Source organism: Strix aluco, chromosome 23 (genome assembly GCF_031877795.1).
Source record: "Strix aluco isolate bStrAlu1 chromosome 23, bStrAlu1.hap1, whole genome shotgun sequence".
NCBI classification, from domain to species: domain Eukaryota; kingdom Metazoa; phylum Chordata; class Aves; order Strigiformes; family Strigidae; genus Strix; species Strix aluco.
The window spans coordinates 1,138,256-1,157,297 of NC_133953.1; the positions used below are offsets into that span (position 1 = coordinate 1,138,256).

Genomic DNA, 19,042 nt, shown 5'->3' on the forward strand with positions numbered 1-19,042 from the left:
TTGGTTTGCTTCAGAGGATTGCTCTTCTCTCTCCAGAGGGAGGGAGTGGTTCAAAGGCTTTCCAGAACAGACCGAGTTGGTTCCTCCATTCCTGCATTTCCCAGCTGGCTAACATTCTCCCTTCCCTCGAAAGATGATGCAGGATTTCAACAACAAAAAGACTGGCTGAAGTCCTCTGGTCTCAGCAGCCAGACTGCCTTCACCTACAACTGGGTCGCAGGGGAAGAGCCACGGTGCATCCGGCCAGGCGAAGCGCACGCTCTCCTTCCTCCGGGAAGGTCCGCCCTGCCTAAGCCTCCCTGCCGGGACAGAGCCCCTGCAGCTGCACGCCCTCCTCTCTCCTCCTCCTCCTCCCGAGCCCGGCCCCATCCTCCAAGCTGGGGGTGCAGGTCACGCACACGAGTATGCAGGCTTGGGGTGCTGTTCTTCCCGCCAGCAGCTCCCTCCTGCCGCTCCCACAAAAGCATCTCAGCCCAGGAGAAAGCGTCGAGAAAGTACAGGCAAATCTGCTTCCTGCTCCAGCCGAAGGGAACGCCAACACGTGTGGCGCCGCTAGAACTAGTACTATTATTACTAGTAGTAGTATTTATGTAAAAAGAATCAGTTTCAGGTAGTCTCGCGAAGCACCAAAAAATCCCCAACCCAAAATCAAGTGCGTTCCCTCATGCTTGCAAATATCACATGAAATAGAGAGGAGAGAGCGAGACTAAACATCATTAAATAAAGCACAAATGCAGCTACAAGTAGAAGTGGAAGAAAACCATGATCTAATTTCTTAAACAATGAAATACTGTAAAAAAGGAGTCTGAAAAATTAACTATTCTTTTGTCAAAAGTTAATGAAGCTTACAGGCAGTAGGATATATGCCAGATCTGGAGCATACATGCTGCTAGCAATTAACAAAATGTTCCCTCCATTTCTAAACCTTTCATTTTTTCCTTCTTGGATCCAAGTAAAACTGACACTAGTAATTTGAGGAAGAAATTGTTACTTGGAAGAAATGTTAAGTTGCTAAAAACAACAGTTGGGAGAGAGAAGGTAAGGTGTTCAAACTGATGCCTGCAAGTCACTGCCGAGGTCTTGCTCTTCGGAGCCAGGAAGTCCGTCCTCTGTATTTCAGATTTTTCTCCTCCTGGTGCACTTGAGCTGAGCACCGCTCTAGTTTTTTGCTTCTAAAGCTGTGTGAGTATGCGTGTGTGCCAGGCCAAGGCCCCGCGAGAAGAGGTGCAAGTTTCAAGCGCAGATTAGCAGGACAGCAGAAGGGTAGTTGAGGAACCAGAGGAGAGGCACGGGACCTCTGTAAGGCCAGAAGGGTGCAAGCACTTATCACTGGTATCAACATGTCCCCCTGCATCACACGGGAAGGCAGGAGGGACAGAAACTGCATTTCAGGTCAAAACAGCAAAGCTGCACCCCAAAATGATGAGTTCCTACTTTGCACCGAGAGACCAGATTTCAAAATCTGGTACCCGCCAGAGCTAGAAGATCACACCAAGGGTGAGAGTCTCCTAAAAAAGGCACGAGTCTGGGTTTGGAGAGAATACCTACTTGCAGGAATTAAAATTTATGTAGACATCCTGTTTATCAGCTAAGTGTGGCTAATATTCATACAGACTTCCTCGAATCAATGCTGCCCTGCCAACAAGAAGGGAAATAAATTGCTGGATGCCCCGGCGGAGAGGCAGGAGGAGGACGGGGGCAGCACGGGGGCAGAGGGAGGGCACCCACTGTGCTCTTAAAAGTGCTCCAACTTCTGGGAAAGTACATAAGGGAGGGAAAAAAGGTAGGAGCAAACAGTCTGCCTTCAGTGGAAAGAAGCCATGAAACAGCGAACATTTCCTTTTTCTCTGTGCAGTGAACAAAGGAAAAAGCTAAAGACCCTGTCCTGGGCTAACATCTATTAGTCTGTGCCACACATTTGCTAAGATCTAATTATAACTATAATTAAACTATAATTAAAATTTCCTGCATGGATGATCATTCCATAAAGAAACCACCTTTTCCATTTCAGTTCAGTTGTTTCTATAGCAGCCTGAGTTGAAAATCAGGGAAAAAACCACTTCTTTGGGAATGTGACCATGTGACCAGCCTAATCAGTAATCGTTATAAAAGTGTAATTATGCCAGTAAGCGTTCCCGTAAGTCAGCAATTGATCTCCTCAATGCAACAAGAGCCAACAGATGGCACCGACAAACTGACTGCATTGAAAAAAAAATCAACATGTTTATTTAGGAGAAACATTTCCTAGAATTGTTCCGAGGAGTCCTCCCGCTCCAAACTCCTCCTGGAGAACCCGCAGTAAGCACTCGCTGGCTGTCCTGCTGCGGTGGACCCGGCCACGCCACGGGGCTGCGGGGTGCTCCGAGGGCACAGGGCAGAGCGCAGCGGGCCGACAAGGGGCCGCCGGTGGGTCTTCGGACTGAGGAGTAAGCCTGGAGAAGGGCGATTGCCAGGACGGCCGCCTGCGCTCCTTCTACATCTGCGAGTTCTGCCAGCGAGGTGGCCCTCTCCCTTCCACCCAACTCCACCAGAGCTCACTCGTCCTGAGCTGGCAGCAGGAGCGCTCAGACGGACGGACAGAGAGGATCTTCTCCTCCCAGCAGCTCCTGCCTGCCAGAAACACCTGGGGAGCTCGGGAGCATGGTCTGTTTGGCTTAAGCAGCTGCTGGAGGGGTAAAAATCACTCCTGTAAGCAGATACCCAAGCTGCACAGGCGAACACCAGTAGCAGAGACCAGAATAAAGACAGATGGGGCGGTGAGGAAAAGAAAAAAAAGCAAAAAATCAGAAGAGAAAAACCTGCCATCAGTGGCTGATGCAAACTGCAAAGCACAGCAGTGCCAGCCCAGCACTGCCAGCACAACACCCCCCTCAGGAAACCTCCAGGGGAGGGTCACCTCGAGGTGCTGAACGCAGCCGAGAGGAGGTACAGAGGATGCTCTAAGGGCGGTGGGGAGCGTTAAGTGGCTGCAATGCAGCTACCAGGGGGCTGAAGCTGGACGGTTTCCTCCCCCAGCTGAGCCGCACGCCGCGGCCCACCCCGTGTCCTCACGCGGCCGTCGCAGCTCCGCAGACCAGATAAGCACGCGGGCGTATGCAGAAGGCGATAGGCGTATTAGCTACGTGTGGCGGCGCTGAGCTGGCATATGGACACACGGCGGTGATAAAAACAAAGCTTGAACTCCAGGCTGCCGCCGGTCGCGTCCCCTTCCGGGAGCCCCGTTTGATAGATGCCACTCCGCAGCAACGCCGCGCTTCCGTCTGGGCCGGCGGATGGCGGAGGCACATGTTTTTCTGGCAAGCTGTCATCACAAGTTTGCTTGTGTGTTTAGGGTCACTAAAAGTGATCTCTCGAGATGCAAATAGGCAATTTGTACAATTTTTAGTCATAAGGGAATGCTCGACAAAAAAGATGTGCTCTAACTGACATTTTAGATACCCGGCCTGTCACTGAACCATCAAGACTTCTCTTGACAAGCTCATGGGCAAAAGGGAGGCATCTCCTCCTTGGAATGAACTAACTCGCAGAATCCACCTAACTAAAAGCGATGTAGCAGATAAAACTAGGCCATTCTGCAGCAAAATCGGTGGCTTTCGGAGGAGGTACAAACAAATATTGGCAGCAACTGAAAGCAGGAAACTGTGGACCAAGATGTGTCTCAAAAAGTTGCATTTGCTCAGGAAGGAAGTTATCACCTTGTCCACATCCCTCTGCAGAATCAATGCAGTGACTTGTGTCTTGCACAAGGTGAAGAAAATACTGATGGCGTTTTCAGAAAAGTCAATATGTCCAAATCCTCTTGGCCTGCTGCAGCGTTAATACCCTGCTTGTGTGAGTGCTGTACTCTGCTATGACCTCTCCTCGTCCCCAGGGGAACAGAACCGGGGTTTCAATGGCAGAAGCACAAAACCCACATTCACATCTAGAGCCCAGCACACCAGCTAGACCCAGTGAAGAAAATCTCATCGTTTCAGTGCCTGTACAACAGCCTATAAATGCGGTTGGAACCCTCGCAGCCAGAGGAGACTCACCCACGACACCCTCCAGGAGTCCAGCCCTTACCCGTGCTGACCACCAGAACACCAATTCCTCATTTTCCAGTCTTGTACTAACACTACTCCGGCAGCTGCAGCTTCTCTTTTCAAAAAGAAACTATCAGACACGTACAAGAGGTGAATGCCCCCACCCGAAGGACACTGCTTCACAGCATGAGCTTCTGTGTCAAATGGTGACCTGATCCTAAAGGCAAATTCTCTCTATTCCGAAAGGTGCACGGGATGACAGGGATCCTCTTGCACGTTCTGCCACAGCACGTAAGAAAATGTTCTGCAAGCAACGAGCACGCTTACTCGCATTGCTACAGCCGGCTTCCAGGAACTTCACAGTTACCTTGCCTTGCAGGTCAGCAGCATGCCCTTCTGCAGAGCTTCTAATTGTTTCCTCACCTGGGGTAACAGCAGGAAACAATAGAGAGATTTTAAGTTGCCTTTGCTGGCTGCCGAGCATGCTCACGTAAGCGACACCACAGGCTTGCTGAACAGCACCAAGGGCGCTGAGACTGCAGAGAAAGGCAAGGGAAGCGTAACCGGAGATGCCAATTAGATAAACAAACCATTTCGGTGCACAAAGAACCTCCTGCTGCAAATCAGCGGTGCTGCAAGTGCCAGTCCTCCGGCCCGCAGCAGGGCCACACAGCGAAGCATCACCTGGGAGAGCAAACGCGAGGCCCGGGAAGAGCCCGCGCGGAGGGACAGGCTGCAGCACGTCGCGCAGAACCGCGCCGCCCGCCGCTGCTGCTTTGCTGTGAGGAGCGTGCCGAGGCTGTGCGGAATTACTGCATCGGTCCACAAAACCCGACGGCTGCGCGGCAAGTTACCCAGCCTTCGGGCTGACCAGAACTTCAGAGGACCCAACTGTGCCCAAGGAGGTCAGCCACCTGCAGCTTAAGCGCCAGAATCCCTTAAGCTACACCATGTTTACCTCCAGGCTTTATCCTTAAAGGCAAGATCTCCAGAACCTCTTCTAGGAGATGCTGCACCTCCTGGTCGCAGCCGCTGCTGCCTTCTCTTCCTCAGCTACAGCAGGAGACTACACTGGATTGGGCCGAAGGCAGAACAAGTCTTAGCAAACCAGACTGTAGCCAGCCCCACCGAACCAATTCAAACAAAAGTATGGGGTGTTCACACAATTCCTGCCTCTTCTAAATTCCACCAGTTTTGCACTGTCCCGTGTTTACAATACGAACGGCCTCTCCACCTTTTCGTTTAGCACTCAGCTACAAGAGGAGAAAAACCCTCCAGCTCCACAGCTTCAGCTGACATTTGGGCCAGTAATTTGGTTTTAGTTCAGAAGCCTTATAAAATTACTGTAATGCTTAACAGATGCAAGACAAAGAACTTCACAGGAGTCAGAACCGTGAATTAGAGGTGGTATGGAAAATTATTTATCCTAGTCAAGAAAAAAAAAAACCAAACCACACCCAGAAACACCAGCCTCCTGTGCTACTACACTGAAAGATGTCCACAGGGCCATCCACAGATAGGCGTGAAACAGCAAACGCCTGGGTACGTGATTTAATTGGACTCCTTCATACCTTGAATATAAATGCAGAATATCCAAGAACCGGTATTAAAACTTAGCCTAAGCCTAAGGGAAAAAGCTTAGGTAAAAGCCAAGTAAAGGCCTCTCTCCCCACCGATGTTGGACCCCCCAGCACAGTCCCTGGCTTCTTTACGTCTTATTTCTGCCTCGGGATCTTTGATCTAATGAGACTCTTTCTACAGCAGAGATCAAGATTTCCCTAACCAGTGGATGATGTTACCAGTTCACAAAACTCAAGCTGCAAATTAGGCCACTGTCGGGTCAAATCTAACCTGAGTTGCAGGTGTGAAACACATCACACAGACATTTAATGGGAAAGCAGCTTTAGCTTGTAGCATCAGCACTGACCCTACAGTAATTACGGGGGGATCCACCGAGGCGATGCAAGGACTGTGTGGGTTTGCTGGAGTGAAAGGAATGAAAACTCCGCCAGGAACACTGCTGTGGTTCAGCCGTATGATCTGCTGACAGTCTGCAGCGCTACCTCCATGGCTTCCATGCAAATTAAAAGCAATCTTGGCACCTACTACACAAAGACTCCACTTGCTAATTAAAACCGGTTTTTGAATGAGCTTAAGCTAGTGCAGAACCTTATGGAGGTATATTTAAATTGATGTAAACCAGTCAAATGCCATGTGAAAAAGCAGATCCTGGTCACGTAGGCTTGACTCACCTTTTAACTTAAAGAAATCCCGGTGGTACGTTCCAGCTCAGCGCACGGCAGAGTCCCCGGACCACTACGAAATGCCTGGCTGTAACCAGGTGAGGCCAAAACCATGTCACTTAACCTCAGAGGGCACTTCTGCACCAGGTTTACCGTCGTTCTTTTATTTGCCAGGACAGGAGAGGGGAGGAGACTACAGTGAATTCATTTGCAGTATCAGTCTGACACAGTTGTGCAACACCCCCAGGGCTATCCAACATAACACAGCAGGCCGTAACAACAGCAGGAAAATTAAGACTGCTTCTGAGAAAAGCTCGCTGTTATCAACGCTGGGGTCTCCCTGACTTGCAGGAATTACACCCAGAATGACGCCGACTCGCACGGGGCGGAGGACATGACTTCACTCAACGCCAGTACAGCCCTTTTTCAAACACGGAGTTGTTTCGTTTGTCCCTACCTCACCATCTCTCTGAAAAGCCCAAAGAAGGAACAGGAAAATGAAATCCATACGGAGAGGCGCGTGGGATCACCTCCGACCAACGCCATCACCTCTCCTTTTTGGGCACACGCGCACCCTCCCAGGTTGCCCAGCCCCAGCCCACCACCCCCAGCCCTCTCGGGGCCGCCTCGCTGCGGGCAGCCTAAAGACAAGGTTCCGTTTACCAGCAACTTCAATACCCGTTTGTCAGTATTAGGGCAGGAGATGTGGGTTGCGCACCGTAACCGAGCACCGCTCAGGCTCCTAACATCTCATGAGATTGCCATTTTAAGATTTAAAGCGGCTGTCAAAGAGCCAGTGTTGCTAAAGCTCAAAAGCCCATCAGCGTCCAAGGAGTAAAGCGTTAGTAACACATGTCAGACCCAAGTAAGAGCGTCTTGCAAAAGCCCAAGTGCAAACTCTTAAGCTGCAACTGATTTATTGTTGCTTTGCCCAGAACCAAGCAGCAGCTGAAGTAGGAAGCACACCAACTCATAAATCCAGCTCGTTTCAGCAGTCAAGGCCTGCTTGGAAGATCACCTGTACTCCAACGAGCCCGTTTCTTACGCTGCTGCTGCTCTTGCCTGCAGCCAGAGCCGGAGGGAATCAAGCAAGCCTGTTCCTCCCTGGTGGTGCGTTACAGCAACACTACACTCTTGGACCGAGTTGCTTAGCAGCAGAGTTTTGGAAATGTAGTTGCATGCAGGAAGAAATCTGTCACAGCAGGCGACGCATCAAGAATGCTGCACGGCAGCGGCCGCCGGTCCGTCCGCCACAAAACCAAGCTGTGCTTGCTGCGACGCGGAGACCGCGTCCGAGAGCAGAGGGGGAACGGCACAGAGTCCACCTTCCCGGGGATTAGGGGAAGAACAGTCTCACATATCCATAGGAAGCCTTCACAAAACTACCGGGATATCGGAGCAAGCAAGTTTTAAAATTGTTACTGAAAGTTCCCCCAGATTGTCATTTTGCTCTAATTCAGTCATGACCTAGAAATGCAAGTGATGAGGGAAGACAGCACATTTCAGGTACACAGCTGCCAATTAGACTCAGCTTTGAATGCAAGTGCATTGGATTATTAAAAAATAAAAGCTCAGAAGTAAGGAAAGTTAGTAGATGGTGTGCATGAAGTGTTGAACCATACCGTAACTTTGGGGTTTGACTATTTTTAAGCAATACTTACAAAGCAAAGAAGCCCCACTGGGCTCGAGAGGCCTCCAGTGAGAAGAGGGAACCCCTTAACCTCACTCATGTCAGAACACGTAGGGAGCAGCCAGCACCGGTGCACCACAACGGGTCTCTCAGCAAGTAAACAGTAGCTGGCTACTTTTTAATGGCAAGAGCAAGATGCAGGCAGCGGAAGCACCCCTGGTTTGGCTCACCGGTCCTCCACAGCACACAAGAAATCCGATGGCTGTAAGCTGTCGGGAGAAATAATGGCACTGTACACCAGGATGCACAGCAGAGCCACAGGGAGCCTTTGCGCCGGCTTCCAATTCCCTTCCCGAGGCTCCTCAAGGGTTAAAGCAGAGGCCTTCTGGAAGATATTAAGCACCGATGTCTTGGCTTCCCTTCTGCAAACAGCAACAACCTCCAGAGGAATCTGTCATCCCGTATAACAATCCCTTTCACTCAACCTCAGCGGCCTGCTCCCCTCGCCTCGCCACAGCCCAAGCGGCAGTGGCTCCGTGCTGAGCCGTTACACCGGGCTCTGCCCGCGTGCCAGGGAGGAGGCCGGCGTCTGCAGCAGGTTTTAATGCGGACCTAGGTTACAGGCAGTGATCTGCAGAAGCGTAACAGCTCCTGGCTGAAAAAGGAGGCTGCAAGAACATTAAATATCACACTGGGATCACAACAGTATCGGAGAAAATCTAAAGCGACAGATAAAATGGAACGAATCATTACCCCACTTCCTATGCCATCAAGTCCATGGGGGAATACGGTATTCTGGGCTCCAAAATGCAAACTTGCAGATATTTTCCTAAGCCTGTGCACGTTAGGTCTTTTCTATACCAAAGTGAATCTACTTGGATATTCCAAATAAACCCAAAGCAACAGCCTGCCCTTGCAGAGAAGGGTGTTATGCTGTAATATTGCTACAACTCCGTGACTGCCAAACACTACGACCTTGTCCCCAGGGTGCCCCCAGTGCACCACGGGCATGTCCCAAAGGCTCTGCAGCCAGCTCGGCTCCCACGAGGGCAGCGAGACCGCCCAAGGCCCCGCACCGAGGGACTGGCACCTCGCGATCGTCAGCGTCTTCCACAAGCACAGATACCCGCCTGCCACCGTTCAGAAAGGCTGCTGAAGGGCCAGAAAGACAGGGAAATCAGAGCTACGACAAAAATCCCACCTGATAGGCCGAGTCCCGAGGCAGCCGTTAGCTATTGGCACACGAAGGCTTTGCGCATGGTCCACAGAAGTTCGGGATTTCGATGCAGAGCTGTTCCCGGCTGCTCGTGGGGAGCCAGCTCCAGGCTGGGCGCGGGGCTGCCCCCCAACACGGCCCTCCTGATGCCAACGGGTGCCGGGGGGTGCCGGCCCCCTCCCCTGCAGTCTCTGTGTGCAAGCACACGCCGCTCCCGTGCCCCGGATGGTTCAGATCACAGTTAGCAGGGGTAGCATCCCCTTTATTTCTGGGATCATTTTTAAAGGTGTCAAATGCATTAATGCTGCAGGATCTGGAGTCTACTGAGCGGGAAGGGACCGAGATTTTGACAGGAGAGCAAAGAATAAAGCAAAATGCCAGCTCTAGATGATGTATTTAGAAATTTTTAGACGCTGCGTTTCCAGCAAGAGCCTTTATACAGTTTGCCATGATTAGGTGGCAGTTTCTATGGGAACAAACAAGCAGCAGCCCCGTCACAAGATGTCTCATAACCAGCACTTCCTCACGGCTTCGCATGAAACGCACCGTCCTCTCGCTGCGTCGGGAGATGCAGGCTCCCAGCCCCGCAGCACGGTCCTGTTTTGAATGCTGAGGGCAGAGCCCGTATGCGTTTATGATGAACATCCACTGCTTTGCAAGACTGTACTAGCCGTCAGGATTAATGTATTCTCAGCGGCAGCCAACCCATTCGACATCTACTTTAATTTGGGCAAGCTCTCCTGCCCGTGTAAACGTTCACCCTGAGAACGGGCCTTTTCTTTGTGAAAACACAGGCAGCAGCGGGGTGCCAGGGCCCCAGTCAAACCAGAACAGAGCAGCCGAGAGAAGATATAAAGGTACGTCAATCTGAAGGTAAAAAGCACCGTGAAGGCTAAGTAATTCATACCTGCTATGCCAGACGTTAGACCTCACTTTTTCTCTGGACCATTCATCCTCTTCCCCCTCAAAACCACCCCCAAACATCTACAAGTTGAACTTGAACAACTGATGAAGCATCTGAGCCAATTAAAGCCTGAATCTCAGGAAAATTTCTCATGTTGCAGCATAGCCTCCCAAAGATGTTCCGGAGCAGGTTATCAGCTCGCAAGGCAGAATTACAACGGATACGCCCAAAGTACTTCCAGTACAAAGCCGACGCAGACATTTGGCTCAAAGGAGTCCAGCCTTTGTGTGCAGGTAAGGCACCAACACGCTGGTTTCAAATCTCCACGTGGTGAGGGGAGACCCAAGCAATGGTGAGTGTTGGCTCGGGCAAAGCGAGCCCAGGAGTCGGGCTGGGAGCCAGCGGTGAGGGGTGGAGAACCGCAGCACCTCTGCTGCACGTTCACTTACGCGTCCGTTCAACTACCGCCTGCTCCGAACAGCTTCTGAAAGGCTGCAGTTTACCTCTCAAAGACGTCTCCATCGATACTATGGTTACTACGTGCCTGCAAAACCTAGTAACCTTAGTCTGCATTTGGCTCAAAAAAAGAAGAGAAACTACCAAACCAATGCAACACGAATTTTTAGCCCTAAAGTGTCAGAACTTCCACTGCAGTTGCAAGAATACAGAAGAAAGCAATTTTCTTCTCAAAACCACTGCCTCTATTTACTATCTCCACCCCTTAAGTTAATTAAAAATCCCTCAATTAGCTGATTTAGGGAGGGTTAATGTTACTCTCAGGAAGACTGGTTCCACGCCCCCCTGGGCCTGAAAACAACCGTGGCTGCCTCCATCCCCTCGATGACACAGACCAACATTTTCAGCCTCAGCAAAGGTTCCAGAGTATTACCACCCCTCAACTCCAAAACGGTTATGAAATGAAGTGGAAATTTTTAGGAAGGGAAGCCAAAAGTGAAACTGTAAGGAATGTAGCCTTCACATTAACCCTCAACCACCAAGTGAAAGTCCAAGCAACGGACAGCCCCTTCCTCTGCCCAGTCTTGCCCACGCTTTGCAGTTGAAGCAAACCCAATCGTGTCAGCGTTAGCACCCAACTTTCAGGAAAGGTGCCTCCCCTGTGCCCCCGCCCCGTCTATCTCTCACTGTTTGCACTGGCTCAGAAAGACATTTACTGGGTGTATTAGGTCTAGTGACCCTAAAACCTCAGTCCAGTGCAGCCAGAGCAGCAGCTCTGGCGGAAAGCGAGCTGGCAGCACGGTGCAGGGCTGCCCACGCTCCCGCACACGCAGGGAACCGCCTGGTTGGGAGCTCACCCCACCGTCACCACCGTCACCCTGCCCCGCAAGGGCCCTTCTCGGGGCGCTGCTGAAAAAAAAGAGAGCTCTGTGGGCACAGCAGGAGAGGCAAAGCTGAAGCTCACCTTGTCTAAGGTGTGCAGCCTACTGCTCCTCCCCGGACTCCTCCAAACCCCCTGTGCGGTGGAGAACCGCCGGCTGCTGCACCCTTCTGCTTTCAGCAGAGTTTACGGAAGTACAAAGGAAGATGCAAAGTCGGCAATTTATGTTCAATCATAATGTTTGGCTTAAAATAAACCCATGTTCTGTGGTGGTATTTCCACCAAAGGGTGAGGGGGGAATACCTAAGTCAAGTCAGAAATTTCCTCGCTCTTAACCAGTGAGCAGCTCGTAGCTTGCTGAGGACAAAAACACCCTTGCAGTTATTTCCACTAGTGATGTCAGAACACAGTACCTGCCTCTCGTTGCTTTAGGAAGCTTGCTTCTCCCCCAGAAACCACAAACAAAAAGATTAGCTTAAAAATTAAATTTGTTTCATAACAAAGCAAGCCTGACAGAAGATCCTTCCACAGCAGCGACTGCACAGACCCACTTTTTAAAGAATCGCTTTTTGCTCTGGTGCAGAACTGAATGACGACACTAGAGAAGCCTACAAGCCACTTCAACAATAGTATCTGATTTCCCTTATCAGTAGAAATGACCTAAACCCACAGATAATGCGCTCAGGAGTTGAAAACCTACTTCAAAGCCAAAACGTGATCCGGCAACGGCCTCTCAGGGGAGCATGGTACAGCACGGCCCGAGAAAAAGGGCACCTGGATGGAGAAGCTCAGCGCCACGAGAAAAGGCTGCCGAAGCTGGCCGAGGAAGCTGGTGCCCACCCGTGCCAGCAGCTCACCGCTACTTCCTCGCACAGGAAAGAGCCTTGGCAACGAAGGGCACTGCTGCAAATCCCCTGTCCCCGAGGACCCGCAGCCCTACGACACCCAACACCTCTTCACACCGCCCAGGCAGCGAGCGGGAGCTCTTTGGGTGCTGGTTTTCCCCTTCTGAAGGTGGATCGGCTGGGGAGTCCTCCCAGCAGCGCAAGAAGAGGAGGTAAGCCCTCGCCCGCAAGGAGGAAAGAGCCCTGGTCGAGGTTATCGTGAAGGACAGCGTGGAGATTTTATTTCCAGCTTTACTGGCAAACCAGGGGCAACATCCTCACCCGTTCTCTTGTAAGAGAGAACCAAACCATCACAGCCCTCGGGAAGGCTGGTCTCGTGTTCACGATTCACCTTTCTGTGCAAGCCGAAGCACAGCACGGCTCCTCAGAGGAGTTCATTCCAGTAAGGACGGGACAATTCCTGAGCTTCACCCTAAACACCCAAGCAAGCTGCTGCTCTCCAGGTATCACACACAGCCATTAACCCCAGGTCGCTGGCAGGATGCGGCAAAGGGCCAAAAATCACAAACAGCAAGAGGCGTCATGGTCTTATCGCTGCCACGCCATCCACGCAGAGTAAACACGTTACTCCACAAGCCAGCGGCTTCGGCTGGAAAAGTGGGAGACCAGCAGCAACCAGGGCTCAGGCGGCCGGAGAGTTCTGAGGGGGGTTTCCGCCCTCAGCACTAACGCAGTCCTCACACGCGTCACAAATAACCATTGCTGCATCCCAGCTCCAAAACTTAAAGCGAGGGACAAGGGAGTATTTTTGGAGCATGGAGACACTGCTATTTTGAAAGCAGACTTCAGCGCTGTAGTACCGAAATTCTAATTGTGGCTGCTGCTTTGCTTTGCCACCGTAAATCCTGTTCTGAGGGAGTAAGACAGCAGCCAATACATGAGCGTAGGCATTGCACAACTGGGCTTCTACAAGCACTTGGTGTGAAGAATAATGTTCTTAAAAGATTTAATTTCGAGGGAATGTTTAAATACTGAAGAGTAAACACTGAGTCAGAGACATGCACTAAATACAGGTAAATGCAGCAGGGGCACGTGGAAGCAAAGCCGCAGCCTGGAATTCACTCAATGCCTCTCCTTGTACATGTGAAATTCAGGGCCCGACAGAGGACAAAGCCTCTTTTATACGTGCAGAAACTTCAAGAAAACAAAACCCCAACAAATAAGGCCAATCTACGGATCCGTTTGGGGGTCTTAAAACACGTCTGCAACACCCAAGGTCGCGTGTCTGAATTTTCAGCAGTTGGGCTGTTCCGCGCGCAGGGCACAGGCAGCGAGGACTTGCCAGCCCAGGAATCGCCGAGCAGAAAGGGTGGGACCGCGATCACCGCACTTGTCCAGGAAACCGCTCCGCATCTTCGGGGAGGCGACGCGGTGCACCAGTTTCTTTGCACAGCACGGATTGCTCCCTTCCACACGCACGTGGAAATCTCAGAATACAGCAGCTTTCCCATTTCACGGTATTTCTTACAACAAGCAGGTCAGGAGTAATTGCACCAGGACACCGACCACGCGGTTTGATTTTTTCTTTCAGTAGAATGAAAATATCTACTTTCACGAGAACAAACTGATGCAGCTACTGAATTGTTTTACTTATCCTAGATCTTATAATACAACAAAATGCACATAAAAGCAAAAAGAACTATATATTAAGGAAACTCTCCAGTTCAAACAGCCACAACAGACAGAGGCGTGTTTAATTTCTACAAATTCTTGCAGACCATACACCATGCAGGTAATAGGCATTTTCTGAGCCACCCCCTCTTCCTTAGGTCCACCCCCAGGAGACAGTGCTCTGTCTGACACCGTCCAGGGCCAAGCAGAAGCACAAGCTTCCCTCGGCAGAACCCATCCTAGCACGTCAGGGCATCTGTTAAAATCCTTCCACAGCTAAACTACCATTTCAAAACAAACTCGCCAGGTCGTGACAAAAGCAGAAGGCACAGCTGGAAGCTCCCACCACCTCTGCCCCCACCGAAACACAGATAGCGCGGGCCAGTTCGGCACGGCCACCCAGGGGGGCTTTATCGGCTACCTGGGGCTGCCCAGAGGCGCAGGGCCTGCACACCCCAGCCCTCGCTTCACCGCCCAGCAAAGCTCAGGCCGCTCGGCCAAGGGATTTTTGCCTCCTCGAAGGGGAAGGGGACCAGCGAGTTCTCTGCAAACTTGGCAGATCATGTGGGAACCGATACAGCCAGGGTGGGCAAGCTGGAGCCAGAAGAACAGTTTTGGCTCCTAAGCTAGAAGCCTGAAAAATTGGAAGTGGCACTCCATTTGTTTAAATTACCTTCTGAAACCATGCTCCATATGTGGGAATAAACAGTCACTCTGGTAGCCCTGAACACAACCGGCAGTAAATTGTTCCAAGATGCACATCTGCATTTACCAAAGATTAGACAGACAGGCTGCCAAGTCAGGATTTGATTTTCCTTACAAGCCTTTTTTTTTTTTTTTTAAAGAACTCTTAACTGAACATGGCAGCACAGAAAGGTACTATCTGTGGAACAGGAACAGATCACCATCACCCCCACCTCGTTCCAACAAAGGTCTCAGTCTGTCCCGCTGCCGGCTGCGAGCAGAGACCACCGAACAGAGCACACCCTGTTTGTCCCTCTCACACCGCACCTCCATAGCCCACGTCACCCTGGAACCCCAGAGAAAAAATAAAATCCCTCCCTTCCCAGCCTGCAGAAAAGAGCAGTTTCAGGAATTCGGTTTCACATTTTACGCCTTGTGCCCACACAAGCATTATTCTGAGGGCAAGAGAAAAAAAAAAAAAAGAAAGCGTTCACATTTAATCTGTGAAGGAGCAGTCTCCATTCCCCTCATCCCCCAGGAACGATGTCTGACCTTCCCTGGTCACTGCCAGCACTGCCGTGGGACGGGGGTACCCCGGCGCTGACCCTGGCCGGGAAGGCAGATGACATCGTGCAGGTGGAGTCTGTCTTACGGATAATTTCCAAAAGCACAGAGTGCTGAGGGAAGCGACACCTCGCTCTAAGGTAGTGCAGCTCCTCCTACGTCGTGGACTGGCCTTTGCCTACCGAAGAACCAGGCAGAAAGCAGATGAGAGATCAGCTGCGAGGATCCATTTCGGGGGCGCGGCTGCTGCTGACACTAAGCGCACCGAGGGGCTTTCGGGCGCTTCGGCACGTTTGATGCATCGGCTGAGACCGGAGCTCAGCCCCATGGACCCTGGGACAGTGATGGGACAGAGATTAGAACTCTAACGACAAGGAGCAATTATCTTTCCTTTTGCACATGTACTGGGGGATCTAGAAAGGACAAACGCTCAGCATCACACCCGAAGACTTTGTTGAGAGCAACGCAAACTTCGGGACAAGCATCTCCCAGGGTTGGGAATGTCACAGAAGATTTGGGCAAGCCTGCGTGGCTACAGCTTGGTGAGCCACCTCCCAGGGAAGAAAGCTTTCCCTGCATAGGCCCATTCTACCCAAGTTCTTTATTCATCACTATGGCACTTAGAAAGCAGGTTTTTCCATATTCCTGCACATCTGTAAAACAGCAAAATTAAGAGGACAGATGCGAGCTTTGAAGTGATTCTTTCTTACCATAAGGACTCTACCAGAGTCCCAGCCTGAGGGCCAATCTCCATCCTGGAGCAAGCCTACTCCATCCTTACCAGAAACAAGGCCAGCGCACTGGCAGTTTTTATGCGCTACTTCACCCTCGAGCTCTCAACGCTTTAAAGTCCTCGTCCCCTTCGTGCTGTACAGTCAGAGGGGATTTCAGCGAGAAGCTCATACTGTACGGATATCGAATGACACGTGCAGTAAAACAAGCTGCTTGCCTTCTAAACCTGGACTATCACAAGACCACCACATAAATGTCAAGAACAGCAGCGCCCGCTGAACAGCCGCAAGCTCACTTGTTGCTGCTGGCTGACATTAGGACACGGGCAGCAAAGCACCGCACGTGCAGCACAGCCTGCACAGCACCCTGCGTACTGAAGGCAAAGCACCGCTCCGTCGCTCAGGTAACCTAAACACAGCATGTGCTGTCAGGCCTGCACGTAATTAAGCACAGACCGCCAGCACTACCTGGTCTGAGCAGCGATCGGGATCACTGCGAGGCAACTCCTCCTGAAAAGAATTTCTGAAATCCTCTTTTTCCAGCACTCTGACCAACTTGGAAAGCTTTGGCTCAATCACTAAGACATGGGAGCAAATACTGCGTTTGGTTTTAAGAAACTTACTTCAGGCAGAGTTAGACCTCACTTACAGGCCATATTTTATAGCTAAGCAACGTTCTTCTGCACCGGGTCTCTTTGTTTGGTAATTCTGCTTATTTGGCGATACGCGCGCCGGCCAAGGCGTTTCCAAAGGCATCACTGTTTCTGAAGTGCGTGATCCAAAAAGGTAGGAAGTTGATTTAACAAGCAATTTACCAGCACTGGGCAAGATATTTATGGCAGCCGTACAAGAAAGCCTGGAAAAAGTGTAGCAATCCAAACACAGCCTCTTGCTTATTCACACTTGATAACATTGTACCCAAATATTGACTACTTGGCCTTAGGAAGCTAATTTACACATTAACTGCGTTCTTCCGCTCTTTAGCATTTTTAACCCAGCATGCACTACAAGTCCAAGACGCCTGAAGCAGCTGCAATGCCAGAGAAAATGGTGACATTAAAGGGAAAATAAGAGAAATCTAGTGCTGTGTAAAGGTTCCATAATACAAAATCTTTCCATGCGGCTGCAGAGCGGGACATAAGTGCTGTGCAGCTCTGCTGAGCACATACTGAACCAATTACACAGGAGCCTCATAAGACCCACAGAACCTCAGGAGCTATCGCATTATAGATCCTTATGTAAGGCACAATGACGTAAATACCGTCTCCCTTGACACACGGAGGGTGCGAGATGAGTGAGCCTGCAGGAATTTCAGATCACATTTCCGATCTCCCCTATTCATTCATTTCTATCATTTGTGATGACCTTGCTCTCCAGGGACATATATTACCAGGAGGAGATAAATGAGATTTCTATTAACTTAAACTATACCAGCAAGCAAATAAAGGCACTGTCTCACAAGGCCGATTATTATTTTTCCTCTCTTTGAATGCAGATGAAAAAAAAGCTTATTTACCAACTGCAAGACTGGTAACACCGACAATCATCGCTGCCCTCAATGCTCGAAACCAGATAACCCAGACAGTTTGCATTTCAGCTACAATCTCTCTTCTGGGAAGAGAGAGAACATCCCGAGAAACATCCAGGCTAGTGAAGAAGCCTCCAAGGCAACGTGTTACTCCTCCCTCCACCCCCAAATCCTCCCCTCTGCCCCCCACCTCCACAAATCCCCACAAATTTATTGCCATGCAGACTAGTTAATCTCTTATCCTCTAGACATGTCCAAGTAAATTGAAAACCACACATCAAAATCCGAACCGGCTAAGATAGACCTCGGGCTTATTTCAGTTCAGCTCTCGGCAGTCGCAGTCACGGGCGCTTGCATCAGCGACGCCGAGTCTTGTTTCTGCTCAGGCCGAGCACGTGCGAGGGGCTGCTGCTCCTGCAACCGCAGCACGTGCCATCGACCTTCCAGGAAAACCTCTTTCAACACAGGTGTTTTTCCGAGTGTCTGCCTTGTGGAGGGAGAAGCATGCAAAGCTTAAGGGTATTTCAAACCATGACACTCAGCAGAAATACAACTTCCCCTTCATCACCAAGTCAACCATGCTTTGCTGTCTTTCAAAGGCCCAACGTTTAGAAACGTCACTTTCATGGGCTACTCGCACTGTAAAAAGAGCCAAGAGGATGAGAAGTGACATCTACTTTCCTTACCAAAAATCACCTGTCTCCACCAAGGCCAACGGGACTCAGAAGCAGCCGTGAAAAACTCCAGAAACCTTTCCGCAAGGAAAGCCACCCAACCCGACCGCGGCCGAGCCCCGGTGCAGCCAGGCAGCACGCAGCCAGCCCCGCAGCTTCCAGTTTGCAGGACGCGGAGCGGACCCATCGCCATGCGCTAACCCCTTTCAAATCAGCCGGCAGAACCGCCTCTGCCACCGTCCTGCGGGAAAGGCGCCTCAAAGCCGTCCCTGAGAGGGGGCAGAAAGCCTCAGACTTCCCCCCGCACCCCGTGAGGAGAAAGCCAAGAATCGCAGCTGGAGCGCAGGGGCTTTCCCTGCTGGCACGTTACGATGTCACTAGAGTTGGGGCAGGGAAGAGGGGAAAGAGTCGGGCCGAGCTGGCACAGCCGCAGAGATTCGCGCGGTGCGGGAGAACTTTGTCCGTCCCTCCAGAAACGAGCGTCGGCCGAGTTAGCTTGCCTTTCTAGGATTCAGGTACAAAATGAAAATGAGTTTCTATTCTAGCACGTACCAAAAATTCCTTAAATGCAACAGCTGCCTCAGGGAAAACAAGAACTTTTCCCTGGTTATGGAATGTGGTAGAGTCTTAGAGAATAAATAACAGTGACATCTGAGATAACTATAACGGGCGAGGGCCAGTACATGTACCTTCCAAAGAAACCACAAGCCTGCTAGGGAGTAAGTCACTCCCATCAGCAAGGCTCTACAAAAACGTGTTTCTTACAAGCTACAATTTCCACTCATTACGCATCACATCCCTCTTCTCGTACACTGACCCAACCCACGGGTGCGGATGTCAAACTGTAAAACCTGACTATAAGCAATTAGCTGCAGCACCATGTCACACAAACGGCCCCTGCATCCTGCAGAGTTGCAAAAGAAAGACCTATCGTTCCAGCAGGATTAACAACTCGGAAGCGCTTAGAATTTAAAGAAATCACATTAAGCAGCAG

General features: G+C 50.8%; 1 protein-coding gene across 5 annotated transcripts in view; it reads right to left on the reverse strand.

Moving 5' to 3' along the window:
* SIK3 (SIK family kinase 3) overlaps positions 1–19,042 on the reverse strand; it is an 84,104-nt gene that overhangs the window by 42,319 nt on the left and 22,743 nt on the right. The window contains exon 1 of one of the 5 annotated variants that reach the window (XM_074848880.1): positions 6,275–6,444. The exons of the other annotated variants lie outside the window; for them this stretch is intronic. The gene's annotated coding sequence lies outside the window, so the exon portion shown is untranslated. Of the gene's footprint in view, positions 1–6,274; positions 6,445–19,042 lie in introns of those variants that run through there. 5 annotated transcript variants of the gene reach the window in all.